The sequence below is a fragment of the Merops nubicus genome, unplaced genomic scaffold (assembly GCF_000691845.1).
Source record: "Merops nubicus isolate BGI_N331 unplaced genomic scaffold, ASM69184v1 scaffold26470, whole genome shotgun sequence".
Classification (NCBI taxonomy): domain Eukaryota; kingdom Metazoa; phylum Chordata; class Aves; order Coraciiformes; family Meropidae; genus Merops; species Merops nubicus.
This window is the reverse complement of record NW_008583888.1, coordinates 31,317-37,316: the sequence shown is the minus strand read 5'-3', so window position 1 is coordinate 37,316 and position 6,000 is coordinate 31,317.

Below are 6,000 nucleotides of genomic sequence, written 5' to 3'. Positions count from 1 at the left end.
ACTGTAACAGTATCTTACCAAAATCTAACTAATCTTTTGATAACTTTCAGAATTAAAAAATAAACACGAGCTTAGAAGTATTACATGTATGAGAAACAGTTGTGCTATCAAAGACTGTCATGGCATTGATAAAAACAAAACACCTCAGGAATGCTGACAGTCATGCTCTCATGCGAAGAGGGCAGAAAGAGAATACATGCCAACCTGTGCCATATCCTTATAATCAATCCCATTACATGGGCAACATGAGGTAAATCATACTGTGAAGTCATCTCAGTGCATGATCTCCAAACAAGATTTTCAGAGAGGGGGATGCTCCTGAGAATTCCTGGAATGAATTGGCAGAGGCTAACACAGTCTGTTAGACTGACCTCTGCCTCAGCTATGGCAATGGCAATGGCAGCTCATAGGCAGTGCTGGAGCATGGGTGTAAGGAAGGTTGGCAAGCAGGCACTGGTTCCCAGTTTGGAAAAACAGGGAAAAGCCAGCAATCCAGGGACTGAAGGTGAGTAGGGCTATTAGGCTGGCTGCAGCATAAAGGTATAGAGCCAGTTTGGCATTGGTTAAGTAATCCTTTTGGAGCACCAGTAACTTCAATGCAAGCACTTCAGTGTCTGTTCAAAAATTAATCCCAGGTTTTCAGATTTCTCATGCTGCACTTGTCAGACCATCTTCAATTCGCTGGATTTCCCCTTCTCTGGGCGTCCTTCCTTCCCTTCCCTCTTTGGTCAGATAAAGAAGAGCTGAAAATGTTTGGGTTGGTTGAGTGGTTTGTTGGTAGTTGTTGGTTGGTTGGTTTGTTGGTTTGGGTTTTTTTTTAACACAGGTAAGGACACTGTATTTCTAGGTTCTCTTGTTAACATTGTCTTCTCTTCCCCATGAAAATTTTACCAGATTTCCAGCTTCAGGAGTACGGTAGGTTTATCCAGACTGCTGTACATGAAGAAATCCTGGGCATGTTGATTGCACATGTAAGGATCAGCAATACACCATATGCTTCACAGGTTTACCAAAACATATCACATTCATGTCACGTGTTAACAATGACACAACATACCTGCTGGCAAAGCGTGGGAGAGCCTCACTGTACATGCACACAGCCATGCACAGTAAGGCATGTCCATAAGCTATCAGATTTACAGCATACACAGTATATACACATACCTTACCCAGGGAAAAAAAAAAAAAAAAAGGAAAAAAAAACCCCAAATTCCCAAACAACAAACAAAATCCAAAGCATTTTTCCTGTACAATGGATTCACAGAAATTCCAGGATTTGTAGGGCAGATTCATTACTCATGGAATGCACCACTGCATCTCACAGGTGTTGTATACCCAATACTTCTGTGGTAAGTATAGGGGTTACTATTCCTATACTACACCCAGTAACACACGAATTCTCCAACAGACTGATTCCAGGATGATATACAGAACAGAATGATGTAGCCAATCACATTATAAGCAGATTTACTATAATTTTCATAAAGCCAGCAAGTACACAAGTACTTAACAAAAGAGCAAGGTGACAGCTCCTTGTGTGTTCAGAGCTGACCTCAGTGAGGTATAGAGCACAGTCAATTTTCTCAAGTGCCACTCAACTTCAAAAAGGTTGAGAAGCACTGATTTAGAAGATCATACATATTTATTTCAGTCCTGTGTTCTACTTCTGCACAGATTCATTTTGAATCACAGTTTCATGAGTATAGTTTTATCAAGTAGCACAATGGATCACAAGGCAAAAGGAATACATGTTGAAGTGACAGCAGCAGGTAATGAGAGTTGAAGGTAACCAATACTTTTGAGAATAAGATTTTAAGAGGGGTGAACACGTGGGGGCAACCCCATGTCCTGGTAACAGAGATGCGTGGAGGAGAGGTTATGAGGGAAGGAGGAAGAATGGGGAATTCATAGTCCAACTCACTCCTACCCGACAGCCCTCCAGAGAACACCACAATAGCCCTGTCACCCTGGGGCACAGAACCCCAGCTGTTGACAAGACAGCAGTGCCTGACCTCAGGAGCTGAAAAAATGAATATGCTTAAGTTTTGAAGGTGTTGAAATACATCAACATTAAGATTTAAACATGGAGGTCCTCAGTCCCTTCCACCTTGGGCAGAGATTGCACTGTGTAGTTTTATTATTACAAGGAAATAGAAGTCAGAGGAAGAAGCTTTTACCTGCCCTGCCTTTGCCTCCTGCAGGTCAGCACTAGCCTTCCTCCCTGCCTCCAGAACAGACTCTGCTTCAGACACGTCCTACTGAGATGGTGCCCTTTGTCAGTGCTCCCACTGCTGGACTATATCCTCAAGGAAGAAGGGATCCTTGGTTTATTTTTTACATTTTCTTAATGGAAAATAGCATACACTTTTTGATGGAAAAGGAGTAAATTATAGAAAGCCAGACGTTTTTCCTCCATGTTGTGTAAAGATTCTAAATGTATCAATTTCCCTAGTCTTAGAGAGAAAAGATTAGGGAACAGAAGACAATGACAAGGGGAAAAAAAAATGCTGCATTTGCAATATCACTAAGCTTTTTTTTAAAAGTGGAAGCTGACTATCTGAATTACAAGCAAACACACAAGAAAAAGCAGACAAGATCGGTATAGAAATTGCAGAGCTCAAACTGAAGTTAGAATAATTCCAGTGTCATGATTTATATACACATGGTTATGATTATTGGAGTGCCTAATCTGAGAAGGTTATACCTTAACCAAGGTATAAATGATTCAGGTATCCCCATGACCTTAACCATGTCCTGTAGTCTAACAGTAAAATTCTGATTACAATCAAATCCAGATTACTGTATTCAAGAACAACAAAAATATTTTTCTCAAGTGTCATTGGAATGGTAAACATTAAAAGGTCAGATAATGAATATTTAATTTAAATTATAAATTTTAAGTATACATCGTAACAAGTTATTAATTTTTTTTTTCCTGAAAATTCACTAAAAGATCACTCAAGATGCAAAGGCCAAATGCTGAGTTTGAGATAAACAAATGTTTTCTTTGCTGTTTTTACTACAAAAATAAATTAAAATTAGACAATAAAATAATTATCAAAAGTTACACAATACAAACTTCTTTTAAACAGTTACTCCATTTCTTTCTTCCTATCCATGGCAAGAAAGATAAATTATTTACTTAGTGCATAGGGAATGGTCCAACTAGCTTTTCCTCCTGAAACAAAGGCATTGCTTAATGGAGAAAGCATCCACCTGTGTTCAAAGAGCTGGCAGAAGCCAGTGAGACTGGCCCCCAAATCCTAACCTAAGCAGCCTCCCATGGAGGGGAGCTAGGGGGAAAGAACAGTGGTGGAGCTTCACCCCACTGTTTACTCTGGATTGTGCTTAATTTACACTAGTGATACTGACACTTCCTAAGAACAGTAAAGCACGTTTAGTTTTGCTTCTTCTACCACAACTGAACATACATTGATTTATATTACATTTCATTTTTATTCACTTCTATGCTGTTTACCTCCCCCTTCTGACTGAGGATTTAACACAATTTCTGCTCAGAAAAAATTCAAATTTTTCCTCCTCACAAAGGCCATTGGACTCCTTATGGACTTCATTTTCCAAACGTATTTGCAACTGCATGTTTAATTTCTGTGCAAAATTACTGTGATTGTGTGTGAGCTGCTTAGCTAGCCATTTATGCCTGTGCATATCTCATTTTCATACATAATGGCATGTAAATTATGCATAAGAATTATGCATCTAATTACATTTTTAAAAAAATCAACTCTATCTGTGTTAAATCACATGACTTCTTTTTCACACAAGATGGTTTTGATCCAACTCCATTACATAATTTCTGATAAAGAATATCATAACCAGAACTTTGAAAATCCTCAAGAAATAGCTTCCTTTTTTTCCCACTTGGTGTATTAGCACTCTTCATTTGCTTTGTTATGCCACCAAAATAATCATGTCTTTTGCACTTACCAAAAATTCGACTTTGCAATTTAACTATTTTCAAAGGCAATTGACTGTTGCATCTAGTCACTTGTATTTTATTTAAAGGCTAATATCACTTCCATTTTCTTCACTATTCAAGGGAAAATAATGTTTGTATGTTTATTCTGAGTAAGAGAAGTTAGCACAACAGATTCTGATCTACAATTTGTGCCCTCTCTGTGCTGCAGTAAAAAAAAAATTGATGATATGAAAAAAACAAATTAGTTTTTAATTTCAGGAACCGAACTCTCTATTCCTATTTTCTAATGACAAGTATCTTGTTAAAACACCAGCAAACCCAAAACTCAATAAACCTCATGGTCTGGAAGCAATAAAACCTTAAACTGTGTGGGTTAGCAGAGACTGTAATACCTGGGCTCTCATTTAGTGGTATACAGAGATCTTCCAAGGTCTGTCATTGAACTCATCTGACAAAGTTACATAGATCTCTTCTCTAAAACTATAGCAGACCTAATTTCAAATATTACAGGGGCATTGGTAATGAACTCTCAACAAATTATAACTGAGCCTTTAAATTATAGTATTATTTGCAACCTTCATTAAGAATTTCTGACACTTTTACTATTACAGGAAAGGCTTGAAATTCTGCAGCAAAAACTTTTTACCCCTTAAAGTTCTCACATAGCTTCAGTGCAGATAAGCTCATGAAAGAGACACCATCCCCCTGTCTCTTTCTCTGATCCAGGAAGTAGTCCTTGCAAAAATCAGTAACTCGGTACAAATGTTGCAAGTCTGGAATCCAAATTCTTACAAAAGCAAAATAACAGAGAACATTCAGAAGATGCCAGAGCAGCCTTCCTGGAGGAGCAAGGGAAGTAGAGAAGCCGCCAAAGCAGGGTCCTCACAACAACTCATCTGAACATAGGGACTGAGGAGGGTCTTAATCTGTGGAACCACTGGTTGAGGAAGGACAAAGAAGCTGTGCCAAGTCAGTCTCTCCACATGTAGTGCTCAGGCTGTGAAACATCTTTTACTTGTGAGTAAGTCTCTTCTGGACCACTCTGAACTTACCTCAAATGGCAGCAACTGTGTTGCCTTGCTAAAGGCTCAAGCTCTTATGATGATTCTGAGTGGAGAAACTTGTGCTTTTAGTTTTCTCTCTCAAAATTAGATCTCCAAGAAAGTATACAAATACTGCTATGCTAAGATAAAATTACTGAGGTTGCAAGTCAAAAGGTTTAAAATTACTTGTGAAAGCTTGTTTGTACCCCCTTGTGTGTATGACAGTCCAATTAGACAACATGCCACAGTTGGTGCACAGGTTAAATTCACAGCAGGACAGAATTAAGTTTGCATGGTCAGGCATAAACCTGCAATTCCCTTACATACACTTATTATTAGTAATGTCTCACTATACTAATGTAAGTTTAAACATATACTTAAATGATTTGCATTTAATTTAGAAATATGCTACAAAGAAAATGTTCATGTAAAAGCACTGATGCATTTGTCTGAAATTTACTTTAATGTACAAATAACTCTTGCCACACTTAATTCATGAAAGGTATAATCCATCTCAGTGCATATCACTGGATGTCATTACAGGGATACACACTCAAGAGAAATCACTGTATTTGTGCCACTACATAAAACAGTTTTCCTCTCCCAGGCCTAGGAGTCTCCATCCAGGAAGGAAAAAAAAGTCACCTGATGCCACAGAAATCTACCATGGGAAGTTACAGGTGACAACACACATGCTCTGAGTGAAATTCCAGCCTTCCAAAGCTAAGATAAATAGTGATCATAATGCAAAGCTTTGAAGGTAGGAGAGTACAAACAGCCTGAAATCTGTATCTGAATCTGTAATCTGAAATTGATGTATCTAGAAGAGGTAAACTTGTATCTAGCTCCCAATTTAGAAGTGTTCTGCTTTCTGTCTGAAACTGTTTTGGACATGTTTATGTTCTCATGCACTTTAGGATGCTGTGATGTGAGACTTGTGTTAAGATAGAGATGAATGCTCTGTACTGGTCTTTGTCTTCACCATAAGCCCTTCCAGGCAACAAACAAACAGGAAAA